The 15,678-nt window shown below is 36.9% G+C and overlaps 1 long non-coding RNA gene across 1 annotated transcript in view; it reads right to left on the reverse strand.

Moving 5' to 3' along the window:
• Window positions 1-343: 343 nt before the first annotated feature.
• Window positions 344-15,678, reverse strand: part of LOC129639603 (uncharacterized) — a 206,896-nt gene continuing 191,561 nt past the window's right edge. The window contains exon 7 of the long non-coding RNA XR_008708492.1: window positions 344-927. This is a non-coding gene — a long non-coding RNA (uncharacterized LOC129639603). The remainder of the gene's footprint in view (window positions 928-15,678) is intronic.

Here is a 15,678-nt window from a genome sequence, read left to right on the forward strand (position 1 = left end):
GTGGGGTTGCATGTATATGACAAAACCAAAACAATCTGGTTGCAAACGAGGGAAAGAATGGAGCACTTTGAAGATGATCAAACTATTCTGAAAGAAAATTAAGTCACAACCATAGTTAAGGTAGTCATCTCACTCTTAATTCCCCTTAAGGTTATGTTCTTAAATTTGTTATCCTATTGGCTGGGGCTGGAACTGATAGGCGTGGCCAATGGCACAAGGGAATGCTCCTATAAACAGAATAACTGGCTTTGAGAATAGAGCTATTAACCTTGAGCATCTTTAATCACTCACCAATTAAGAATAAGCACCCTTAAACTCCCAACGATTAACCTTTATTACCCCAAGTTGCTCCCACAGGCTCAGCTGCTTGCTTTAAGACAAAATAGCGGAATGACAGACTTTAATACTGTTAACATTTTCATAGTGTATCTTAGTTCCATTGATATAAAAAAAATTATTAGCCCTTAAAAATATGTTGGTTGCAACAGTGAAGAAAAATGTCCAAAGACATCTAAAATGTTTGAATCAGGATTCTGAGCAAAACTAGCTTTAGAGGAAGCCATCTCTTAGCTAGTATAACTAGAAAAGCAATAGACCAAGAGTCAGGAGACCTAGATTTTACAACCAATTCAGTACGAAGAGAATGAATAAGGAGGCCCTGAAATTCTCTGGGCCTCAGTTTCCTCAGATAAAATTGAAAACAGTTGTATTGGATAATCCCTAATGTCCTCTTGAGCTATAATATTCTGAGTCTAATCTATGCTTCTATGATGAGCTAACAGGCACTAATTCAGACAAGCCATTATATCTGGGTACAGAATGATGAAGATAGGTATGCTCAATTACTCTTCTGATTGCATTTGGACATTAGCCAATTCCAGGAATATAAGCTGAGATGTATATCCGCAGAAGTTAAAGCACAGGATTCTAGGAACATAACAGCAATGCAGGTTTTTAGTATTTCAGAGGCCCTCACAGAATTTCTAACATTTGTTGTCCTTTTATAGGTTTGAATTTACAGATCAAAAACTTTTGAGGCCATTTCTCTGTGGCTACTATGCATGCAATTTAGTAAGATGTTACAAGGCAGAGCTTGGTACCAGAGAATTTCATGGGCTTCCCATAGAGAAGTAAGGATTAAGGCCTCCTGCTGCTAGGGAAAAGACAAATGTATCACAGATGATATTATAACCTTCTGCCCAATAATCATTTTTTCTATAATATATAAAAACATTTATCATAGTAAAGTGTTTAAAAATTACTATACAGATTTTTTTTAAATATTTAATCTAACCCAGAGGCAGAAGCACTTCAAAAGGCTATTTGGGTGTGAAGGGATAAATCTAAAATAGGCCTACACCTAGTGACAGTACATATACACAATGGAGTATTACTCAGCCATTAAAAAGAATACATTTGACTCAGTTCTAATGAGGTGGATGAAACTGGAGCCTATTATACAGAGTGAAGTAAGCCAGAAAGAAAAACACCAATACAGTATACTAACGCATATATATGGAATTTAGAAAGATGGTAACAATAACCCTGTATACGAGACAGCAAAAGAGACACTGATGTATAGAACAGTCTTTTGGACTCTGTGGGAGAGGGAGAGGGTGGGATGATTTGGAGAATGGCATTGAAACATGTATAATATCATATATGAAACGAGTCGCCAGTCCAGGTTCAATGCACGATACTGGATGCTTGGGGCTGGTGCACTGGGACGACCCAGAGGGATGGTATAGGGAGGGAGGAGGGAGGAGGGTTCAGGATGGGGAATACATGTATACCTGTGGCGGATTCATTTTGATATATGGCAAAACCAATACAATATTGTAAAGTTGGCAAAACTAATACAATTATGTAAAGTTTAAAAATAAAATAAAATTTAAAAAAAAGTATTTATGCATAGATCTGTGAAAGGAAGATGTAGAATAAATAAAGTCTTATATATGGGAAAAAAATAAAAAATAAAATAAAATTAAAAAAAAGAATGCTATACTCTATATATGGAGAAGGCAATGGCACCCCACTCCAGTACTCTTGCTTGGAAAATCCCATGGACAGAGGAGCCTGTTAGGCTGCAATCCATGGGGTCGCTAAGAGTCGGACACGACTGAGCAACTTCACTTTCACTTTTCACTTTCATGCATTGGAGAAGGAAATGGCAACCCACTCCAGTGTTCTTGCCCGGAGAATCCCAGGGATGGGGGAGCCTGGTGGGCTGCCGTCTATGGGGTCGCACAGAGTCGGACACGACTGAAGTGACTTAGCATAGCATAGCATACGTTACATAAAATAAACAAGGAACCACTGTATAGCACAGAAAACTACATTCAATATTTTATAATAATCTATAATGGAAAAGAATCTGAAAAGAATCTAAATCAACTATATTTCAATTTTTAAGAGTCCTAAATTGTTCTATATCAGAAAATGGAAAATATTCTTTTTTTTTAATATTCATAATATATTTATTCTTGGGAGGAAAAGGTGAACAGCTTAAGAGAACAGGGTAAGTAGAAGGAACAAGAAACGAGGTGGGAGGCTGAAGCTCTAGCTTATTTGAAATAGCTAAGGAACTCTTAAGAAAAGGATTATCAGTAATTCAATTGAAAATCCCTTGCATTGCTTCAATGAGATGCACCTCATCCCTACAACCCTTCAGAAAATTTTGGTACAAAGACCCTATATAAGCATTATCTGTATGAAAATCTAAGAAAAGGAACTGAGCTTCAAATCTGAGCCAGCATGCAGCTGGCTTAAGAAAGAAATGCAAGATATAGAGTAAAAAACAAAATATAGACAGAAACCAGAAATCAGCGGCTAGAAAAGAAAAAGAGAAACTAACCATTAATTTTTTTTTTTATATTCAAGCATCCCTTTTCATATTCTGGTAGTCTAACCTTAACCTTACTTTGGAGGAATTGCGTCTCCCCAGTTTCTAGTGGAACATTCAATTTAGTCTCATTATCCCACTCAACATGGACACAGGGGTGTTTGGTGAACCAGGCTGGATCAATCACAATTTCCCTTTCTTTTTACTACAGCTTCTAATCTAAGGGGTGGACCACAAAACACCAGTTACTTTATTTCTAATTGAGAAACCTCAGGTGGCAAATAGAACTAACCTTGCCTAGATTTTTTTTTTTTACTGTGGTAAAATATAAATAACATGTAATTTACCATTTTAACCATTTTTTAGTTTAGCCTTCAGTGAAATTAAGTACCTTCACATGGTTGTGGAACCAATACCACAATCCATATCCAGAACATTTTGAACATCCCAGATGGAAACTCCTTACCCATTAAACAATAACTCCATTCTCCCTCTACCCAGGCCCTAGTAACCACTACTCTTCTTTCTGTCTCTGAATTTTATTAATCTAGGTACCTAAGTGGTATCATACAATATTTGGTCTTTTGTGTTTGGCTTATTTCACTCAGCAAAATGTATTCAAGATCCATCCATGTTGTAACATATAACAGAATTTCATCCCTTTTTCTTTTAACCATAACATTTACTGTTTTAATCATTTTAAGTATACCCTTCAGAGATATTAAATACATTCACATTGTTGCACAATCACCAACACCATCAACCTCCAAAAAATGTTCATCTTCCCAAACAGAAGCTCCAAATCTATTAAAAACTATCTCCCTCATTTTCTCTTCCCCCTTCTCCAAGTAACAGTAATTATATTTTTTGTATCTATACTTGACTCTGTGCTCTGCTTAGCACTCAGTTGTGTCCAACTCTTTGCAGCCCCATGGACTGTAACCTGCCAGGTTCCTCTGTCCATGGGGATTCTCCAGGCAAGAATACTGGAGTGGGTTGTCAGGCCTTCCTCTGGGAGATCTTCCTAACCCAATGATAGAACCCAAGTCTCCTACATTGCAGGCAGATTCTTTACCATCTGAGCCACCAGGGAAGCCCACAATTACTGGCGTAGGTAGCTTATCCCTTTGCCAGGGGATCTTCCTGACCTAGGAATCGAACTGGGGTCTCCTGCAATGCAGGTGAATTCTTTACCAGCTGAGCTACCAGGGAAGATCTTAACTATTCTAGGTACCTCATATAAGAGAAATCATACAATGTTTACCCTTTCATGACTGTCTAATTTCACTTGGCATAATGTTCTCAAGGCTCATCCACATTGTAGTATGTATCATAATTTCCTTCCTTTTAAAGACTAAATAATACTGCACCATATGAAAGTGAAAGTGTTAGTCTATCAGCTGAGTCCGACTCTTTGCAACACCATGAACTGTACCCCACCAGGCTCCTTTGTCCATGGAATTCTCCAGGCAAGAACACTGGAGTGGGTTGCAATTCCCTTCTCCAGGGGATATTTCTGACCCAGGGATCAAACTCAGGTCTCCTGCATTGCAGGTGAATTCTTTACCATCTGAGCTACCCAGAAAGCCCATTGTATTCATTGATATATACATTTAGTTTATCCATCCATCCATCAACAAACCCTCAGGTTGCACAAAATGATTTTTCTTCTTTCTGTTAATGTTATATTGACTGATTTTCATATGTTTGCACCATCCATGTATTCTAGGAATAAATCTTACTTGTCTTACTGTATAATCTTCTTAATATACTGCTGAATTTAGTTTATTAGTAGTTTGTTGAGGATTCTTCCATCAATGTTCAAAAGGGGTTGTAAGTAGTCTGTAATTTTCTTGTAGTGTCTCTGATTTTGATAGTCAGGATACTATTAGCCTCATAGAATGGGTGAGAAAGTCTTCTCACTTATTTAATTGTGTGAAAGAGTTTCAGAAATATATAATTATTTTTTAAATTTTTGGTAGAATTAAAAAATGAATCCATCTGGTCAAGGGCAAGCCTTTGTTTGGAGGTTTTGATCAATCTTACAAGTTATAGGTATGTTTAGATTTTTTGATTCCTTCATAATTCGGTCTTTGTATATTATGTGTTTCTAAGAATTGCCCATTTCATCAAAATTATCCAATTTGTTGGAGTACAACTGTTCATAGTACTTCTCATCCTTTTTATTTTTGTAGAATCAGTAGTAATGCCCCTAATTTCTAATTTTAGTAATGTCTTCTCTCTTTATTCTTAGTCAATCTAGCTAAATTTTTTAAAAAAAATAATATATCAAGTATCTATTTAAAAATAATTTATTAAAGATTTTCAATTTTGCCAATCTTTCCAAAGAATCAACTCTTGGTTTTGTTTATTTCTCTATTTTTTAATTAAGTATTTATTTTTACTCTACTTTTTATTATTCCCTTCCCCTCTGTTGCTGTAGACCTTTGACTGCTTTCCAGATTTCCTATAAGGTTATTTTAGCCATCTTTGGTGGTTTCTTTTATTTATCTTGTTTTCTTTAATGTTTCTGTGGGGAAATGAAGGCATGGCACTTCCTAGTCTACGACTGTGCTGATGTCATTCAGCCTTTTCCTAGATCTGGCAAAGTAATATCTCTGCTTTTTAATACACCATCTAGGTTTGCCATAACTATTCTTCCAAGGGGCAAGTGTCTTTTAAATTTGTGGCCGCAGTCACCATCTGCAGTGATTTTGGAGCCCAAGAAAATGAAATCTGACACTCTTTCCACATTTTCCCCATCTATTTGCCACGAAGTGATGGGACCAGATGCCATGATCTTAGTTTTTTGAATGTTGAGTTTTAAGTAGGATTTTTCCCTCTCGTCTTTCACCCTCATCAAGAGGCTCTTTAGTTCTTCTTCACTTTCTGTCATAAGGGTGATGTCATCTGCATATCTGAAGTTATTTATAGTTCTCACAGCAGTCTTGATTCCAGCTGGTGATTCATCCAGCCTAACACTTCTAATGATGTACTCTGCATATAAGTTAAATAAGCTGGGTGACAATACACAGCCTTGATGTACTCCTTCCCCAATTTTGAACCAGTCATTGTTCCATTTCCAGTTCTAACTGCTGCTTCTTATCCTGCATACAGGTGTCTCAGGAGGCAGGTAATGTGATCTGGTATTCCCATCTCATTAAGAATATCCCAACATGTACCCCAATGTTCATTGCAGCACTATTTACAATAGCAAACAGTAGCCTAGATGTCTATTGACAGATGAATGGATAAAGAAGCTGTGGTACATATATACAATGGAATATTACTCAGACATAAAAAGGGACACAGTTGAGTCAGTTCTAATGAGGTGGATGAACCTAGAGCCTATTATACAGAGTGAAGTAAGCCAGAAAGAGAAAGATTTATATCATATACTAACACATATAGGGAACCTAGGAAGATGGTACTGATGAATTTATTTGCAGGTAGCAATGGAGAAATAGACATAGAGAATAGACTTATGAACATGGCAGGGGAGAAGGAGAGGGTGAGATGTATGTAGAGAACATCATGGAAACTTACATTACCGTATTTAAAATAGGTAACCAATGGGAATTTGCTGTATGACTCAGGGAGCTCAAACAGGGGCTCTGTAACAGCTTACAGGGGTGGGATGGGGAGAGAGATGGGAGGGTGGTTCAAGAGGGAGGGGACATCTGTATAGCTGTGACTGATTCATGTTTATATTTGGCAGAAAACAAAAAAATATGTAAAGCAATTATCTTTCAATTAAAAAATAAATATATTTTGAAAGGGAAAAATACTACAAGTATACAAGATGGGGAAAAAAAAAAGAATATTCCACAGTTTGTTGTGATCCACACAGTCAAAGGGTTTAGCTTAGTTGATAAAGCAGAAGTAGTTTTTTTTTTTTTTTGAATTCCCTTGATTTTTCTATCATCCAGCATATGTTGGCAAAGTGATCTATGGTTCCTCTGCCCTTTCTAAATACAAGTTGTACATCTGGAAGTTTTTGATCCATGTATTGCTGAAGTCTAGGTTGAAGGATGTTGAGCATAATCTTGATGGAATGTGAAATAAGTGCAGTTCAGTTCAGTTGCTCAGTCATGTCCAACTCTTTGCAACACCATGGACTGAAGCATGCCAGGCTTCCCTGTCCATCACCAACTCCCAGAGTTTACTCAAACTCATGTCCATTGAGTCAGTGATGCCATCCAACCATCTCACCCTCTGTCATCCCCTTATTCTCCCGCCTTCAATCTTTCCGTATATCAGGGTCTTTCCCAACGAGCCAGTTCTTTGCATCAGGTGGCCAAAGGATTGGAATTTCAGCTTCAGGATCAGTCCTTCCAATGAATATTCAGAATCAATTGCCTTTAGGATAGATTGGATGGATCTCCTTGCAGTCCAAGGGACTCTCAAGAGTCTTCTCAAACACCACAGTTCAAAAGCATCAATTCTTCAACACTCAGCTTTCTTTTCTGTCCAACTCTCACATCCATACATAACTACTGGAAAAAACATAGCTTTGACTAGATGGACCTTTGTTGGCAAAGCAATGTCTCTGCTTTTAAATATGCTATCTAGGTTGGTCACAGCTTTCTTCCAAGGAGTAAGCGTCTTTTAATTTCATGGCTGCAGTCACCATCTGCAGTGATTTTGGAGCCTCAAAAATAAACTCTGCCATGGTTTCCATTGTTTCCCCATCTGTTTGCCATGAAGTGATGGGACCAGATGCCATGATGTTAGTTTTCTGAATGTTGAGTTCTAAGACAACTTTTTCACTCTCCTCTTTCACTTTCATCAAGAGGCTCTTCAGTTCTTCTTCACTTTCTGCCATAGGGTGGTGTCATCTGCATATCTGAGGTTATTGATATTTCTCCCGGCAATCTTGATTCCAGCTTGTGCTTTATCCAGCCCGGCATTTCACATGATGTACTCTGCCTATAAGTTAAATAAGCAGGATGACAATATACAGCCTTGACGTACTCCTTTCCCGATTTGGAACCAGTCTGTTGTTCCATGTCCAGTTCTAACTGTTGCATACAGATTTCTCAGGAGGCAGGTGAGGTGGTCTGGTATTCCCATCACTTGGAGAATTTTCCACGGTTTGTTGTGATCCATACAGTCAAAAGCTTTGGCGTAGTCAATAAAGCAGAAGTAGATGTTTTTCTGGAACTCTCTTGCTTTTTCGATGACCCAATGGATGTTGGCAATTTAATCTCTGGTTCCTCTGCCTTTTCTAAAACCAACTTGAACATCTGGAATTTCAGGGCCCACGAAATGTTAAAGCAATTGTATGATAATTTGAACATTCTTTGGCATTGCCTTTCTTTGGGATTGGAATGAAAACTGACCTTTTTGCACTGCTGAGTTTTCCAAATTTGCTGGCATAATGAGTGCAGCACTTGAACAGCATCACCTTTTAGGATTCAAAATAGCTCAGCTAGAATTCCATCATCTCCACTAGCTTTGTTAATAGTAATGCTTTCTAAGGCCCACTTGACTTCACACTCCTGGATATCTGGCTCTAGATGAGTGACCACACCATCCTGGTTATCTGGGTCATTAAGATTTTTTTTTTTCTCCTATGGATCTTCTGTGTATTCTTGCCACCTTTTCTTAATCTCTTCTGCTTCTGTTAGGTTCTTGCCATTTTTGTCCTTTATTGTGCCTATTTTTGCATGAAATATTCCCTTAGTATTTTCAATTTTCTTACAGAGATCTCTTGTTGTTCAGTCACGCAGTCGTGTCCAACTCTTTGTGACCCCATAGACTGCAGCATGCTAGGCTTCCCTGTCCCTCACCATCTCCCAGAGTTTGCCCAAGTTCATGTTCATTGCATAGGTGATGTCATCCAGCTTTCTCATCCTCTGAGGCCCCCTTCTCCTTCTGTCCTCAATCTTTCCCAGCATCAGGGACTTTTCCAATGAGTCATCTATTCACATTAGATGACCAAAATACTGGAGCTTCAGGTTCATCATCAGTCCTTCAGTGAATTGATCTCCCTTAAGATTGACTGGTTTGATCTCCTTACTGTCCAAGGGACTTTCAGAAGTCTTCAACACCACAGTTCAGAGGCATCAATTCTTTGGTATTCTGCCTTGTTTCTGGTCCAACTCTCACAACTGTACATGACCAACTGGGAAGACTATTGCCTTGACTATACAGACCTTTGTCAGCAGAGTAATGCCTCTGCTTTTCAACATACTGTTTAGGTTTGTCATCGCTTTCTTGCCAAGAAGAAATCATCATATTTCATGGATGCAGTCAACGTCTGCAGTGATTTTGGAGCCCAAGAAGAGGAAATCTGTCACTACTTCCACTTTTTCCCCTTCTATTTGCCATTCAGTAATGAGACCAGATGTCGTGATCTTAGTGTTTTTTTTTTAATATTTAATCTTAAGCCTGCTTTTTTACTCTCCTCCTTCACCCTCATCAAGAAGCTCTTTAGTTCCTCTTCAATTTCTGCCATTAGAATGGTATCATCTGCGTATCTGAGGTTTTGATGTTTCTCACACCTACCTTGATTCCAGCCTGTAACTCATCCAGCCCAGCATTTCTCATGATGTGCTCAGCATATAAGTTAAACAAACAGGGTGACAGCAGACAGCCCTGTTGTACTCCTTTCTCAATCTTGAGCCAATCAGTTGTTCCATACAGGTTTCTAACTCTTGATTCTTGACCCACATACAGGTTTCTCAGGAGACGGGTAAGATGATCTGGTGTTCCCATCTCTCCAAGAGCTTTCCACAGTTTGTCATGATCCACACAGTTAAAGGCTTTAGCATAGTCAATGAAACAGAAATAGATTAGTTATTCTGAAATTCCCTTGCTTTCTCTATAGTCCAGTGGATGTGGGCAATTTGATGTCTAGTTCCTCTTCCTTTTTTAAACCCAGCTTGGACATCTGGACATTCTTGCATAATACTGAAGCCTAGCATGAAAAATTTTAAGTATGACCTTACTAGCATGGGAGATCAGTGCAACTGTCTGGTGGTTAGCACATTCTTTGGTACTACCCTTCTTGGGAATTGGGATAAGTACTGACCTTTTCCAGTCCTGTGCCCACTGCTGGGTCTTCCAGATTTGCTGACATGATGAATGAAAAACCTTGATGGCATCCTCCTTTAGGGATTTGAATAGGTCTACTGGAATTTCATCGTATCTGCTAGCTTTATTAACAGAAGTGCTTCTTAAGGCGCACTTGACTCCACACCCCAGAATGTCTGCCCCTGGGTAACTAACCACACTATCATAGTAATCCGGTTCATTAAGATCTTTTTTATACAGTTCTTCCGTGTATTCTTTCTCCCTTCATGGAACATTGCCTTGTCATGGTAAAGGGGCTTGCATAACTCAATGAAGCTATGAGCCATGCTGTGCAGGGCCACCCAAGATAGACAGGTCATAGCAGAGAGTTCTGACAAAACATGATCTGCTGGAAGAGGGAGTGGCAAACCACCCCAGTATATCGGCCATGAGAACCTCATGAACTGTATAAAAAGACAAAAGAGATCTCTAGATCAAGATTTAAGGCCCTTCTTAAAGTTTTAAAATTCTAACACTTCTATTTTATAAATATAACAGAGAAGAAGAAAGACAAAGAATTATTCAAGGCTTCTTTCAATTAAGGAGGACTATTTTTTGTTAGCTAGACTCCTAGGCCACTGTGGTACAGATCAGGTTAATGAATGAATGGAGTAAAACCAGATTGATTAGTTTATCAAACTGATTAAATGAGCTGAGAATTTCTTATGGAAGAGAAAAGTATAAACATAAAAGAGGAAATCAGGGTAGATATTAGGGAAAAGACTTAAAGCAAGCTTCTCCTAGTTAAAAGCTTGAGGTATTTATGAAGGAATGTGGAGGGGATTATGGTCATCTGTCTTGCTGAGATGAATGGTGTGTGTGTGTGTGTGTGTGTGTGTGTAGATGGCTGGAGAGGACGTTAAAGGTTTTACTGATTGTTAAAACTAAAACGCTGTTTAGAATATTCTGAGGAGCTTCAGTAAAGATGGGTTGGATGTTAGACAAGTGTTCTACGGCATGAAAAATCATACGAATCCTCAGGTTGCAAGCAGTTTGACTTTATACAGGTTGTATAACCAAGCAGGATGCTTCTAATTTTCAGTCCTACATATACAGAATTATCAATTTCTCCCTTTATTTTCTGGAAATTTCTGCATCAGTTTACACATTCTGTTATAAGCAACTGAAAAGCCACAGTCTTCTAGAATATTAGAAGTATTTGTTATCTAACGGATCTTTAAGTCCAGAGAAAAGGCAGAGACAAAAGGATTGTCTGCTTTGGTGTATCAGTAATGTCTTGAGGCACCTGATTTCCTTCTGCTTCCATAGTCTCAATGTGACACTAAAGCTGTTTCCCATCATTGCTGGAATACTGCTGTACTACTAGAGATTTTCAATTCACATACATTGCCACTCAAGAGAAAAAAAAAAAGTGTTTCTGCTTAGTATTCCAAGAAAGAATATGGAGATTCATCCTGAATAGCCCACTTAGATGACATGTCAAGCCCAGAACCAATGACTGGGCCAAGCCAGGATAATGAAATATGCTAAGCTACTCATAAAGCTGGCAGTCAACTTCTTCCTCTCAAAGTACATCAAGGGGAAAGGATGATGAATAAAAATGCAGACACAGTAAGCAAAGTAGAATGAGTACAAGTACCAATATCTACTACAGTTATAGCTTATACTCAAGTTTGTCTTATGTCTTCAACAAGGTCATATGATTTGCAAATTCATCAATTAATTTTTCATTCTTTTACTCAATGTCTGAAGTCAACAGGAAATACTTATTCTTTTTTAAGCCTGTAAATTAATGACTAAATGTTTACCATTCTAAAAAAAATCAACATGGTAATGTACTACAGTAACATTTTTTAGAGTCAGAATCCTGAATTAAATTCACAGAACTGTATTTTCTTAACTCTGTGGCTTTGGGTGACCCACTAAACCTCTCTGGTTTACCAGGTTCTTATTTGTTCATCATAAAGATCACCAGAATTATCTTTCTTCAGAACAGAAGACTGTCAACATTTGGCTATCAGACACCTAGTAATAGAGGTTGACATGTTGGCTAAAAAAACTAGATGCCTAGTGATGAAATTGTCACTAAAATATATTCTATAGCCCAGTGTTAGAATACTAGTCCCTCCCTCTTTTTTTCTATTTTCATGTGGTATGATCACCAGAAGAGTATTTTGTCTTCTTTCCTGCTTCATTCCTTTTACTATACTCCATGGATAAGGAAAGTATTACATTGTTGGTGGACAAACAGTCATTTCTTCTTTTTTGATTATGAAGAATTAATCTACTAAAGGTTAAAAAATAAACTCATGAATCAAAGAAAATGGAGAATAGGGAACTCCAAAGGCCTATCCTTCTACAGAAACAGAAAAATAAGCAAACGAACTCTCAAAGTGAATTTCCATGGGAACTTTTCAAATTAGTTCAAGGTTTACAGCATATAAGCAAATGCTGGATCTAGAAAAAGATGACTTAAACATAGCAGGAGAGCACTGTGGCTTTTTAACATACCCTCATTCCACGTTCCTCTCCAATCTGACAACAATTCTGAAGACAGCATTACTAATTCCCTATATATGTCCCTGATTCTGGAGAAAACAGAATAGAACTTGCCCTAAGAGGACTGTGTTCTTACGTTTTGGTGCGTCTGGGAACTCCTGAAGGGCTGACGTGCCTTTGTTTTGTCTAACTCAGAACTTTCTCAGCATAGAAAAGAGGCTCAGTAGAGGGTATTTCTCAAATACCCTTCAAATTCTTTTGAAGGGCAAAAGAACAAGCCACTGCTACTTCCACTGAATTGTCATCAAGTGTTATTACCTTCACAATTTTTCTTTTCCCCAGGTTTCTTCCTTTCCTACAAATTCGCAATACTATAAAAACTGACAAAGAGATCCCTGAAAATGGTCATTTAGCAACATGAGCAAACAAAATGGATTTTATCTCATTTTCACTCTATGGATACCTGAGGCAAAATATTAGAGTTGGGGTAAATTGTAGACACACAGAAAGTCTGGGAATAAAACCTAGAGAGAGATACATTGAAGAATAAGGGTTTTGAAAACCTCTTACAAAAACCAAGAAATTGAGAAAGCCAGATGCATAGGCAGGACAAGATGCATGCTGAGAAAAGACCTGATAAGAACATATGTTTGGTAAAATTTGTATATAAACTCAAGTGATCCTGAGATTTTCTTCATAGTAAATTCTTTAATTACTGATTCAATCTCTTGTTATATGTTTATTAGAATTTTCTATTTATTCTTGTATCAGGTTCAGTAATTTGAATCCAAGAATTTGTCAAATTCATCTAAGTTATTAAATTTACTATACAAATTTTCGTGGTATTTCCCTATATTACTTCTAAAATTTTTCTGTAAGTTCCATAGTAACGTCCTTTCATTTCTTTTTTCAGTAGTTCAAGTCTTCTCTTTTTTATTATTGATTGGTGCTGCTAATGTTTTGTCAATATTGTTGATCTTTTCAAAAAAAGGAATTTTCAGTGTTGCTGATTTCTCTATTTTTTTCTATTCTCTATTTCACTTATTTCTGTTATAATCATTATTATTTTCTTCCTTTTGCTTTGAGTTTATTTTGCTCATATTTTAGCTCCTTAAATTGTAAAACTATGCTATTGATTTCATATCTTACCATTCTTTTTTGAATATGTGTTTACAACTATAAATTGCCCTCTAAGCACTGCTTTCATCACATCTTATGAGTTTTGATATGCTGTGTTTTCATTTTCATTTATTTCAGTGTTGCCCTATTTTCCTTGTGATTTTCTTCTTTAACCATTGGTTATTTATGAGTGTATTTTTAAAAATTTACACACATTTGTGAATTTACCATATTTCTTTTATTGAGTTCTAATTTCATTCCTTTGCTTTTGAAGAACATGGCTCATATGATTTAATTCCTTAACATGTGGTCTGTCTTCAAGAATATTCCATGTGCAGGGGAATTCCCTGTTTAGTGGTTAGGACTCAAAGCCTTGGCTGCCGAGGGGCCAGGTTTTATCCCTGTTCAGGAAACTAGGATCCCATAAACCACGTGGTGTGGTCAATAATAATAATAATAGTAATAATAAAAGTATGTTCCATATGCACTTGATTGTAAATTCTGTTTTTGTTAGGCAGAGTGATCTTTAGAAGTCTGTTTAGGACTGCTTAGTTCATTGTGTCATACAAGACTTCTATTTGCTTTTGATCTGCCTCACTGTCCTATCCATTATTGAAAGTGGGGCACTGAAATCCCCAAGTATTATAAATGATCTATTTTTCCCTTCAGTTCTCGCTAGTTTTGTTTCATGTATTTGAGTGCTTTGCTGTTAGGTGCCTACATGTTTATAATTGTTATATCTTTTTATGGATGCTTTTATCACTCTAAAATATTCTCCATTATTTCTATTAACAGCTTTTTTCTAAAGTCCATTTTGTCACTCCTGCTCTCTTCTGGTTAATGTTTGCATGGTGCATGTTTTTCAATTCTTTTTTTTGTTGGGGGGGTGTTTTGGAATCTAAAGTGTATTTTTCCTAGAGAGCATATGGTTGAATCATGTTTTTTGCCCATTCTTTCAATGTCTATCTTTCAGTTGAAGTTTTAATCCATATTTATGGAATGAGTATGTACTTTAGGGGGCTTCCCAGGTGGCGCTAGTGGTAAAAAATCCACTCTGTGCAGGAGATGCAAGATACCTGGATTCAATCTCTGGGTGAGAAAGATCCCCTGGAGCAGACAATAACAACCCACTCCAGTATTCTTGCCTGGGAAATTCCACAGACAGAAGAGCCTGGCAGATTAAAATTCAAGGGGTCACAAAGAGTTGGACATGACTGAACACACACACACACACACACACACATGTAATGAGTATGATGTACTGATGAGTTAGCATTTACATTTTCCATTTTGCTACTTGTTTTCTATATGTCTTTTATTTGTTAACTTTTATTTCTCTTTTCCTCTATCACCATCTTTTGTGATGAATAGATATTTTCTAGTATGCAATTTTAATTTCCTTCTTCAAGTATATACATTTTTTGCTTTCTTACTTAGTGGTTTTTCTAGGAATTATAATTAGCATGTTAATAATACCAACCTAGGTCAAATTAATACCAACTTAATATCAATTGTATAGAAAAACTTTACTTCTATCCTTTGTATGGTTATTGTCATACAAATTATATCTTTATGCATTGTGAATCCATTAACACAGATTTACAATTGTTTCTTTACATAGTTGTATGTTAAATTAGAAGAAAAAGCGAGGTCTAAAAAAAATCCATCATATTATCACTTATATTTACCCTTTCTACTGGTATTCATGTAGATTTGAGTTACTCTCTAGTGCCACTTTATTTCAGCATAAAGGACTTACAATAGTATTTCTTATAGACTAGGTTTTCCAGCCAAGAATTCTGTTTTGTTTACCTGAGAATGTATTAAATTCTTTAGTTTTGAAGGACTGTTTTGCTTAACATAAAACTTTCAGTTATAGTTTCTTAGTTTGGGCCCTTTGAAAATGTATTATCCCACTGCCTCCTGATGTACATGGTTTATAATAAAAGTTAGTTATTAACTTTACTGAGGGTCCTCTTTATGGATTAACTTGTTTCTATCGATGCTGTCAAGATTCTGTCTCTGCCTTTTGACAGTATGATTATGCTATGTCTAGGTATGGGTCTCTGAGTTTATTCTTCTGTAAGTTCATTGAGCTCCTTGGATGTATATATTAATGTTTCGCCTCACATTTGGGAAGCTTTCGGTGATTTTTCTTTCAAATATTCTTCCTATACTTT

The sequence above is a fragment of the Bubalus kerabau genome, chromosome X (assembly GCF_029407905.1).
Source record: "Bubalus kerabau isolate K-KA32 ecotype Philippines breed swamp buffalo chromosome X, PCC_UOA_SB_1v2, whole genome shotgun sequence".
Classification (NCBI taxonomy): Eukaryota; Metazoa; Chordata; class Mammalia; order Artiodactyla; family Bovidae; genus Bubalus; species Bubalus kerabau.